Source organism: Taudactylus pleione, unplaced genomic scaffold (assembly GCF_031769625.1).
Source record: "Taudactylus pleione unplaced genomic scaffold, aTauple2 ptg000006l, whole genome shotgun sequence".
NCBI classification, from domain to species: Eukaryota; Metazoa; Chordata; class Amphibia; order Anura; family Myobatrachidae; genus Taudactylus; species Taudactylus pleione.
Window position 1 is genome coordinate 28,719,294 of NW_028284409.1, and position 12,678 is coordinate 28,731,971.

At 40.0% G+C, this 12,678-nt stretch overlaps 1 pseudogene; it reads right to left on the bottom strand.

Annotated features, from left to right (window-relative positions):
• Window positions 1–1,496: 1,496 nt before the first annotated feature.
• LOC148543170 (uncharacterized) overlaps window positions 1,497–12,678 on the bottom strand; it is a 32,178-nt pseudogene continuing 20,996 nt past the window's right edge.

The following is a 12,678-nucleotide window of genomic DNA, read 5'->3' on the forward strand; positions in this document are numbered from 1 at the left end:
TATATTATAAACCAGACTTCTTATTGGTCTATCATACCACCCTGTATAGCACATTTACTTTTAGTTTTTTTAAAGGATATCCATGCTTTACCATAGGTGATTTAATTAGTACCTCAGTCAATTTGATTTAATCACTTGAGCTCAATCATGGATATCTCTAAAACCTGAACTGTTGCGGTGCCTTTAGGACTGTGTTTGGGAACCTCTGCATTAACCAATAACCATATGACAATATTCATATAGCTCACATAACCCTCTAATCACGCACCACATTTTTACACATCACCAGATGGCAGTTACAAGTCGCGGTCTTGACTTGTCTCCTTAAAGCAGATTACCCAGTCAGGACGGGGTTACTCCAGTTTCTTCTGTTGCTAGGCGATCGGCATGCCTTAGGAAGTGATGTATCCTCCTCAGTGCAGCTTGATTGGTCCATCCTCCTATTTGTACACACTGGACTTTTGCCGCCTCGCCGACTATAAGGTTCCTGTGGGTTCCCTCGGCTCAGCGGCACGAGCAGTATCCTGTGACTCTGCTGGAAGGATCTCCATCTCCTCGGTTTTGTCTACAGCTGTCTCCGACTCTGGTGACCTCTCCTACAGCTCCCTAGCCGCACCATCTACTCCCGTGCTGTGCTCCGGCTTCGTTATTCCACCTGCGGCTTCCTAGCTGTACTGGCAGTGACGGCCCTCCAAGCCAGTTCAGCATTCTCGGCAGTCAGTGGATGCTAATTTGTACACAAACTTGTACTCAAATTTATGTATTGTCAGTCAGGACTTTGGATGCTAATTTGTACACAAACTTGTACACTAACTTGTACTCAAACTTACGTACGGTCTGTCAGGACTTTGGATGCTACATTAACTTGTACATAAACTCATACTCAAATCTGTGTACTATTTATCAGGACATTGTATCTAGTTCTTGATAGCATCAGCTATCAAAACCAAATCCATTTTCAAACTCTACAGTATGGATTCTAAGCCACAACATCAGCTCTCTAAGCCAAATCAATTGTCTAACTCTTCAGCATTTGCTCCAAGTCGCACCATCAGCTCTCAAAGCCAACTCAAATGTCTTCCTCTCCTCAGCACGGGCTCCAAGCCACAACAACGGCTCTCAAAGCCAAATCAATTATTTGACTCTTCAGTACAGGCCTCAAGCCACCTTTTCTATTCTTATAACCATACCACATTTACTACCAACAGCATCTTGAACCAGCTTCTTGCTGCATCGATAGTGTACCACTTCCTGTTCTGCATCTATTTTCATATCTACTATCCACGATTTAGTCTCCATTCCAACTGTTGCTCTCACCATTGTATCCTTTTGCTCTTCCATGTGAATTGCTGTTACTTTGAGCTATAAGTCCAGACAGCCGCCTAAGTACCGGTGAACGTATCCCAGTTCTAAGGGAACAACAGGCAGTTGTTATTGGCAGAAGATCTCGCTAGTCTGGTTCTAGACTTTTCACATGGAGTAGGCATTCAATATCATTACAATGGCACAATTTTAATAACATATTTTTCCACTATTTGTGTAACTGACTTACTTGAGTCTGTATGTGAATTTGGGTTTGAGTCACTGGTAGCAGTGAGGTCTAGGGTTGGCATCCAGAAACTGTCAGGTCTGAAGTAATTCCTGCTCATGGAATGATGTGTATTGAGGATTCTGGAAGTACAGCTGAGAGGGTACATAGCTGTACTAGAAGCTGATTATTGGGTTGGAACCAATGATATAGTGCCCAGCAGCCAGCACTGGAGGGAATGCTGCATTTGGAAGCTGGGAAAACTGCAGGAGGTGAGAAGAAGCTGCAGATGGAGAGAGTCTGTCACAAAGATGGATCATGAAGCGGAGAACCAGGTAAGTGACTTGATGGCTGCAGCAGATAGTCTGGTTTGTGGCAGTACCCCCCTTTTAGAAGTGGCTTCAGGATGCTTCTTGGCCTAGTAAGGATATTTAGAGTAGAAACTCTTGACCAACTGAGGAGCATGAACATCTTCAGAGAAGACCCAGGATCATTCCTCATGACTGTAACGTCTCCAGTCTATCAAATATCGAAGACACCTGTAGCAAATACGGGAATCTAGAATATTTTCAACCTTGAATTCCTCTTCCCAATGTGCCTGGACTTTAGGAGAGTTTGGTAGGGCAGATTGGAATCGGTTGAGAATAAAAGGCTTCATTAGTGAAATATGGAAAGAGTTGGGTATTTGGAGAGTTGGGAGGTAACTTAAGTCTGAATGCAATTGGATTGATGATCTTGTTGATGGAAAATGGTCTGATGAATCGCAAGAAAGAAAAGAACAGTGCCCACCATGTCTGTCTAGGTGTTAAGCATTTTGCGGTCTTCAAGAATAATAGGTTTTCATAATCTGTATGTACAGAGATGGGGAACTGTGCACCCTCCAGGAAGCTGATGTTGATCTCCCAGGCTCATCAAAGATCTTACAAAAGGTAGTGATTAAATGGGAGTTATTGGACATCAATGGGTCTGACCTCTGCCACAGCAGAGATACCCATTCTAAAACTGGGCTGGTAAGCAGCAACACGATATAGGCAACCAGTGTCTTGTCAGTAGGGAGATTTGTGGGCTGCAAAGTGAAGTGCACATTGCACTAGTTTAGGAACCACAGCGTAGCTTGGGAGTGCCATAAAACTTATGTGGTGTGGGTATATGCAGATGAGTAACCAGAGCAGATGGAGTGGAGACTGAGATTCTGGAGAGTAGATTTACAGGAGAAGGTGAAGCCTGACCCCCCATGATATTGGTCTGCAAGCTATCCTGTCAAGAAGAAACTTCTCGGAGAACCTGCGCCAGCTGTCGCTGCGATGACTCTAAACCCTCGAGACATTCTATGATGCTCTTTGCACAGGACTACCCACCAAATCCATACATCCAGTACAAACTGTCACTGACATGCTTTAATCTGTATGTGAATCCAAGTTTGAGTCATTGGTAGGATTGAGGTCTGGGGTTGGCATCCAGAAACTGGCAAGACTGATGTAATTCCTGCTCATTGAACAATGTATATTGAGGATGCTGGAAGTGCAGCTGAGATGGTATGGAGCTGTACTAGATGCTGATTATTGGGTTGGAACTGATGATATAGGATAATGGACTGGAACCAGTGGTGCTAGTTATCGTATTGGAACTGATGATACTTGTTATCGGAGTTGAGTAGATGGAATCAGATATTGGACAGGAACCAATGGTGCTGGTTATCAAACAGGAATTGATGATACTTGTCATCGAACTGGAACCGATGCAGGATAACTGGGAAGGTACCTAGAATTCGTTAACAGCATATAACTATAAATACTGATTCACTGGGCATATAACTATAAATACTGATTCACTGGGATGGGAGCCAGGGGTGCAGCGAGATGGTAATCTACACTTGAGTAGCTGAGTAGGATAAGTATCCACCTGAACTCTCACAGTATCACGCACCAAGGCTGTGGACAATATTGCACTGGCAAGTGCTGTGTGCAGGGAGAATCCTTATAAACCCCTGGCTTGTCAGAGGTTGGCTGTCGGCATCATGTGACTGTCAGCAGCCAGCACTGGAATGAATGCTGCACATGGAAGCCAGAGAGATTGCAGGAGGTGAGAAGATGTAGCTGTACAGTCTGTCACAAAGCCGGATAATGGAGTGGGGAACAAGGTAAGTGACCCAACAGCTGCAGAAGATTTGCGGTTTGACAATATGAATCCATTTTGAGATTTAGAATTTTACAATGGAATATAGAATTTGTCACCCCTCTTTTTCTATTTTTCTATTCACTTTTATTTCACCTTAGAACTATAAATTTGACATGTTTGGATACACTAATATTCTTAGAACAGTGTATTTTATTATACATCATTATGCACAATATAAATAATACATATATAAAAATTATTTAACTAAGTTTTCATTGCTTTTATTAAAAATATACATAAAAAATTATATAAATATTAATGAATAAAGAAACATAATAACATATTGGGAGAACAGTAGCTTTTATTAGATGACCATAGATTATTTTTTAAATAAAAAAAATAAAGAATTATGAGAACAAAATACATCACTGTAATTATTATTACAATAACATACATTTCCTACAATATATGTATTACTACAATGAGGTAATGTTATAAAGCATTGCCACCAAATTATAAACATACCTAAAGGCATAGATCCATTTCATCGGCTATCAGGTTAAGAAGTTTAAACAACCTAAAACCATGAACTGTTACAGGATTGGCAGATTTAAATTCCACTTAGAGAATAAATGGGAGTCAGGTTCACACAATTGGCTTGCCGTTGAGAAAGCTCATTTGTAAAATGTATGACACACAGAATGTCTAGAATTGCTGTACTAATGATTTGAAAGTTTACATCAACCCTATGCTCCTCTGCACTGTAAATGTGATGATATATGCGCAAGAAGATACAAGTTAAAGAATATTGTAAATAATACTCTGAAAAAGCTCTGTGATAAACAAAAAATTCTTATAACAAAAAGCAGTTATTGTGAACATTTGTCGCTCTGTACCTGAAACATAGAGATATCAATGTTAGGGAAAAAAAACCACAGTCCTATGTATAGAGCATAGCCATGCTGGCTGAGCACTGCCAAACCGCTATAGCTATAACTCCTTTATTGGGGGTCTCCAGCTTCCCAAGGATCACATTCTGAAACCAACTGAATGTGGTAACATTGTTACAATATGTGTCTCTTCTGAACATCTATACAGCAGGCATGCACATGTCACACTGACATCTGCAAGCTCACAACACGGGCGAATTTGACAGGGAGAAAATCACTGCAAACTCAGAAGAGTCAGCAGTGAAAACAAGCAACTCGGGGGAGATGAATTCGACCTACTTCACCATCGATCAACTCGCTGACAGACAGCTCAACTCCCTTCTTTGTAAATACTCGAATTTGTCACTGTAAAAATCAGACGAATTAGATCGATATAAGCAGAGTTTAAAATCAACCAAAAACGGGTTTAACTTGATTCAGTAAATTTATCACTAAATCTCATGAATACAGTCCTAGATGTGTTAGGCTGTAGTAGTCCTAGAGGAGCGGAAACAGGATAAATAGACACACTGTGGATACGATTAAGTTTTATGGACCCCACATAGGGGAATTAGGGTTAGACACGCCACGGGGGAGAGTTAGGCTAAGGGAAGGGGGGGAGTGGGTTAGGTTTAGACACTAAGGGGGAAAGTTATGGTTAGACAAGCCAGTGGGTTAGTGGAGGAGAGGGTTAGGAATAATAAAATTACCTCAGCTATTGCCATCTCTTCCATCAGGCTGACGGCATTGGAATTTAAACTGACGGGCTTATGTCCGGCAATAAAACATACTGAATTACCGTCTAGTGTAAGGCGGCTGTGTAACAGTATGATTTGCAGGTGGCTACTACAAGACGGCTGTGCACTGTATACGGGTATGGTTTGCAGGTGGCTAATATATGACGGCTGTGCACTGGATTAGTATTATTTGCAGACCCATACAGCAGAGAGGACGTAAGGAGGAACTGAACCAGCAGTTTTTACATCTAGGGTAAGTGAGTTTCCTACTTACCTAACACTGCTAAATCGTGTCTACAAGTTCTCCTGATACTGCGTTCCCTGTTTCTGAGGTCACGAGGAGCTGAGACAGAGGTAATTATTCCATCCTTCACGAAGGAAAGATTGCAGTATAACTGAACAACACTCGGCCACAAGTTTTTGCCGAGCTGATACGTGGTTACATGGGTTTTATCCCCCCACTCCGTTGGGATTAATATACTATATCTTTTGGTGATTATCCATTAACTTTTCTGCAGAAATTGTGGTTTTAACACTACTGATCAAGACTCAGCCTCAAGTTTTTGCCCACCTGAACTGTTTACTGATATAAACAATGTTTGTTATTGGTCTTTTGACACAACATTAGAGTAACAATTACAAGATCCAGCCTCAAGTTACCTGAACTATTTTCTCCTGGTGGATATACATAGAAACAGGACATTACTTTAGAACCTATAAGCCTATTTTGCAGCATTAACATTCCCCACTTTCCCTTACTGTACACATTCAGTGGGACTGACATACATTTTAGTTATAGATAGTTACCGCGGAGCGCTTCCTCTCAGATTAACTACTTTAATCTACTTTGGTTTGACAGACAAAATGAGCAGTGGACTTACTGGCATAGAATGCTGTGTCTTTCATTTATTATTGAATAGACAGACAAAGATGCAGTATCATAAAGCGCAGTTGAGTTTTAAGTGAGATGAGACTCCAATGATATATTGTGGTATTGTCAGCAATTGACAGTAAGACAAAGAAAGATTTGTGCATTACTCAACTGCCTAATTAGCTCTGTGATCTGTAAATTAATCGATACAGATGTGAATAATTTGGGTATTCACTGACACAGATAAACTCATTACACTGAAGAATATAGTGACACCACTGATACGGACACTTCAAACTAAGGCACAGCTATACTTTTACATTCAATACACTGTTACCAGCTGATTCAGGGAACTGTGTGTTGAATTGCTACATAAAGTAACCATTTCAATATAAGAGAATATTTGTAATAACACATAAATAGTGCTGATATGAGACTGGTCACCAGTGTATCAATATCCTTTCTTTGAATACATAAAAAATAAATTACATAATTATATGGACTTCTCAAAATTAGTGCTTCCCAAAGTTTCCCAGTTCAAGGAACCCCTAGGGCCTCCATAATTTTATCAAGGCACCATATTACCAAACAGTTATGTTATTTTGACCTAACTACTTAAAAAAACAGAAGTATTTTAAAAAGAAAGAGAAAAACTGTGCTATTATTACCCATTGCCTCATCCATCTCTATCCCAGTGTCCCCTTCATCTCTTTCCCATTGCCTTCTCCGTCTCACTCCCATTGCCACCTCCATTTCTCTCCCTCTCCCATTGCCCCCTCTGTCTATCTCCCTCTTCCATTGCCACCTCCATATCTCTCCCATTGCCACCTCTGTCTATCTCCCTCTTCCATTGCCACCTCCATATCTCTCCCATTGCCACCTCTATGGCTCTCCATTTGCCCCCTACATGTCTCTCCATTTGCCACCTCCATGTCTCTCCCTTTGCCCCCCCAGGTCTCTCTATTTGCCCCCTCCATGTGTCTCCATTTGTGCCAGGGGAGCCGCGGCACATAGTTTGAGGACCAAATGATTGCCCTAAATGAAAGGATAAAATATTGGCATAGTGTTGAGATCTCAAATATTATTTCTTCCCTGGAACAGCAACAAATACTGAATGTAAGAAGTATGCAATAATGTACTACTAGACAATTTTCTGTGGTAGACTCCTTGGTTTTAAACACATCTTTATTTTGTCTTTGCTCTTTGATATTTATATTTTTCACGCTGAGTAAATATATTGTTTTAAACAGTTTCTCATTTTTAAAATTACAAATAGGTTATATTTTAGTATCATACAGATAGTATTCTTGTGCACCAAGACAGATTTATTTTTTAATTTCTTTTGGAAGTTGTGTACACTTGAGCAATATGACCTGGGTGCAGGTGAGTCAGTCCTCATAAGCCTTTGGACCCTATAACAATGGCACCCCCTATTCTACACCTTGCATTTAACCATGTAGAACAACTTTTGTCAAAGCTTTATGCCATCACTGTGTAATCTGCAAGCTACTATAAACAAAGCTATGCATGGTGTTTGACATTCAAGTCTATTGGAGCACTTCACTATTACTGCTCTCAGACATATTATATGCATTACATGTCACAAAACTGCAACTTAGTCATACTTACCCTGTCCAGTGGTGCTTTATCAAGGTGGACCATTCCATTCCAGAGCGCTGTCATGATACTCCTGAGTGGCATGGGCACAGCCATTTTGATTCTGATCATATGAATACTAGTATCCAGTCACTACCTGTCTGATGTGCTCAAATCACTGCCTCCTATCCATTGCAAGAGTGCCCAATTTAAGGATTGACCTTCCCCTAGCACATTGTCTGAACAATGTGGTTGAATACTCTTCTGTGTGCTAACTCACCAGTGTGTATCTGCTACCTCTGACCCAATGCCTCAACATGTTCTGCTGTCTGCTGTATTCATGGAAGCTACTGCTTCTGTGTCTGTTTCATCTACTCTGCAGTCATGTGCTGTGACCAGTCTCCTGTCTACACCTTTACCAGCCTGTGTTCAAGTTGCTGCTATCATCTGATCTCATTCTGATTCTTTTGTTGTTATCTCCAGTCTCAGTCCGGTTCAAGTCTCTGGTCCCATCCTGGCACTATTTCTGTTACCTCCAGTCTCAGTACTGATCAACCCTCCAATCTCATTCTGGTTCTATTGCTGTTACCTCCAGTTCCATACGGTTCAAGCCTCTGGTTCCATTCTGGTTTTATTGTCATTACCTTCAGTCCCAATCTAGTTCAGGCAATATTATGCCTGTGTTTTCCATTCCAGTTCTAGTCTGGTCCAAGCCTGTGTGTTACATTCTGGTCCCAGCCTATGCAGTAATCTGAAGTATCCTGAGTGTTTCATGGACTATCCTAGTACTGTAAGTGCCAAATCTTCAGCCTACAATGATCCTGACTTTAAGCAAGTCATCTAAGTATAACTCACCTCTTGTATTGCACTTCAGATTACTCTGCTGCTCAGCAAGTGTATTTCTCATTCTCAAGATCGCAGCTCCTGTCCTGGTTTTGGGACTTTCTACTCACCATACCATTGATACCACTATCGATTTATGGTTGTTGTTCTGAGGATTCTCTCTTTGAGGGTTAGGGTTCATGTTGAGTCTCTGCTTCAGTGCTCACTCTGGTTGCTGGGGACTTGATCTAGATTCCTCTTTGAGGGTGTAGGCTCCATTCACCCAGCTCTGATAATAAGTTTGCAGCATCTGCTAGCAGTATCCAGATGGGTTACCCTGCTCTGTCCCCTGAGTTCTCAAACACTGGTCCCTGCCCCTTATTCCTGTATTCAGAGTGAGCGGTTGAGTTCCACTCAATTAGCTCTAGGTGCAGACAGGGACCGTTCCAGAGTTCTGTAATCTATCTGAAGGCAACAGGCATTTGCCACATGTGTAACACCCATGAGTTGACTCCTGATACAACCACAATTTCACTATGACTCATCAGCCCAGTCAACGGGTCCTGACTCAGATCAAAAACCCCAAATTCTGACATTACATAAATGAAGAGACTCACAAACCAACATGAAAATGAGTAAAAAAAACTGTGGAAAGTATTGATTTCAAACCTATGACAACAGAGCACTTAGAGATTAAAACACACATACTAATCCACTGAGCCATCTCATCTTCAACTATTTAATTACAGTTTTGTTATAGTTTTAAACCATTATGCTGCAGTATTGAACATACTAAAAAACAAGCTGTCTACTGGATTTAAATATCAATTTTATGGGAACACTGCTCACAGACACAATGTAATAAGTAACCTATGAACCAACATGTACAGTATATTAATTTAAAAAAAGAACACATCAGGCTTATAATTCAAACCACTGAGAAACAAACATAAAGAACATATAGGACATATGCTATAACCCATGGAGTCTCCACAACATTTAAATTATTAGAGGTTATTTTATCATAGTTTTAAACCATGATGTTGCAGTATTCAAGGTGCTAAAAAGAAAGCTACCTGTGGGGTTTCACTTTCAAGTCCATTACAATACTTCATTACCACTGTTCACAGAGCTAGTACTGTATGCATTACTGTACACATTAAGTGAATAGACCCATAAGCCAACATACAAATTAGTAAAAACACATACTGTATGACTGGCTCAGATTTCAAACCATTGGCAGCCCAACCACAAACATATAGGAAACATGAATTAATCCACTAGCTCACTGAGCCACCTGACTTTAGAGCTGTTTGGCATATTTGTGTTATAGTTTTAAACCATTATGCAACAAGATCCAATGTATTAAAAAAGAAGCCGTCTATGGGGGTTTGCTTATCAAGTCAATCGGAACACTTGATTTCTATGCAGTAGTGAAGAGACCAATAAAACAACATGCAAATCAGTAATAACTTGTCAAGTGTATTATTCAAACCAGTGACAAGAGAACTCTAAAGCAATAGGACAAATGCATTGCAATGAGTGGTAACACCTGGTTGCGGCACCTCCAGACCACGCGTTGATTTAAAGGAGCATGTTCGTGAGGCCACGCTCTCTGGTGTGTGCCATTTTGGGGATGTGACCACATGTCATGTCACCATTCTCATCATGCTGGAGGCTTGCCCAGCATTCCAGGAGCTGATGGGAAGTTCCCAGCCTCTCTGGACATAGGGGACATGTGGAAAAGATGTGTGCATGTGTGCATCATCCATCACTGCTGCTTGACACTATCCATGGGGGTGACACCAAAATAGCAAAGCAGCTTTGCTATTTTGGCATCACCCCCTCGGATGGTATCACCCAGTGTGGTCCACTCCTCCCCACACTCTCCTAGTGATTCCAATGCATAACTTACCAACTCTGCCACAAGGCCTGGAGCAAGTTGTATAAGAGGGGCTGTAATATTTGACAAAAATAGGAACATTTTGCACTACAACTATTAAATGAAAACTGAGATGGACAAACTTGCAACATATGTCACAAACCATAAGACATTTTGTAGGCAATTGAATTAGGAGTGAGTTTGTGAATACAAGTTTATTTCATGAAACTCGCACACTTCGCATTGATGCATGCAACCCAAGAAACGTGCAATCCAATTAGAGATGCAAGGTTGCACGACTATTGTACAAAAAGCAAACTGGGAAGTACACAAAAAAGCAGAGAAACCATTCTGGACCCCCAAAACATGTGAACAGAGATAGCAGGACCATATAAAAGGCTGTTAGTGGCCATAAGGAAAATACTGAAGGCTCTTAAATGGTGTCAAATGGCTGAAATTTGAACTTTTTAATAATGGTTGAAAAATGATAGGAAGCAAATGTGTTTCATCAAATAAAAGTCTTTCCAGCATCTTGGGGTACAGAAAAATGCTTGTACAGTTATTTTGCAATAGAAGTTTGTAAAAAGTTGGTATAAATGCCTTTAGCTAAGTTAAAAAACCCTCTCCCATTAATACAACTTCTCCATGTACCTGTCCCATATCATCTAACCCAGTGATTCCCAACTTCGGTCCTCAAGGCACACTAACAGCCCTGGTTTTAGTGATATCCATGGTTGAGCACAGATGGATAAATCAAAATAATTGAGATACTAATTAAATCACCTGTGCTCAATTATGGTTATCCTTAAAACCTGGACTGTGAGTATGCCTTGAGGACCGTGGTTGGGAAACCCCTGATCTAACCCAATATTGGGCTTTTTAGAGATATTTTTATGAATACTGACAATTTTATTGGACAAATTATGCTAATTAAACCCCTCAAAGTACATGAATATTCATTAGGAGACGTGTACCAGAGGTTCTGCATGGTGTCCCTACCTTTTCATCTGCTCAAGGGGTGTGCACAAAAATACTAAAATTTTCTCGGAAAAAGCAATGCGAGTTTGCAAATGAATTGCAACTGAAATTCGCAGTGTGAGGTTGCCGTGAGAACGGTTCGCAGGACATAACTCGCGACTAATTGAATTGACCACAGGATGTAAAGCAGATCCCCAAGCTGGAGGCTAGTTTGTTGGTAATTAATTTATAGCATATCTTCAATCTAAAAATTCCTTTAATGTGCCACCTTGACTCCTGTTTTCTAGTTAGCTGCCTGTCACAACCTGCTCATATTAATAACACTGGATTTGCTGCTCAAGTAAGGATTAAACTGACACCACAGTAGTCTCCTGCACATCTGGTACTAAGCATACAATAAGTCCTTATATGAATTATTTAATGATGTGGGCCCTGCCCTTTGCTATAATTTGCTTGCTCATCTTGTTACATGATACATAGTTTCACCTGTTTTGTACACATATGCATCTTTAAGGCTGATTTGATTTAGAGCATAACATTAAGGTTGATTTGCTGTGCCAATCTACTGAAGAAATACATAATATCTACAGTATAGCAAAAAATTATCTTAGATATGTTTTTTATATTAATATTAAAATAAAACTTCATGGTAATTATTTGGCTTTCAAGCAAAAAGAGGATTTAATTAATTATTCAGTTATAATTATCACATTTAGTAAAACTCTTGGACAGTGAGTCATTGCACTTTTTTTTCTTGAACTCTCACAAGAAAATTCCTGCAACTGGAAACTAGATAATTTATGCAGCCCTATTGTCAAATTGCTGAATGTCACTGTGGAGATACGGTCTGTCCTTATGTTACAAATATAGAAATATACCTTTCTATTGGGAAATGAACAGCCTTCCATAGTGTAAAAATAAAGAAGGTCCACACAATAAAACACATCCTAGTCAGTTTTATTTTGACATTTCATTTGGTTAAAGCATCTCTTTGTCAAGACTCTCAACTATTCATAGTGACAGACAAAAACAATATAATGCTTATATGGTATTATTTTAGTACACTTCTATACTTTTTAGTAGGTCTCTCTTTATATATTTTATCATTTTTATACCTCATGAATATTTACAAAAATGTATTTTTATTTTTATTATTACCAGTTTTCCTTATTTTTGTGCTATAGGTTATAATCTAACTGATGTCTGCACAGGGGCAT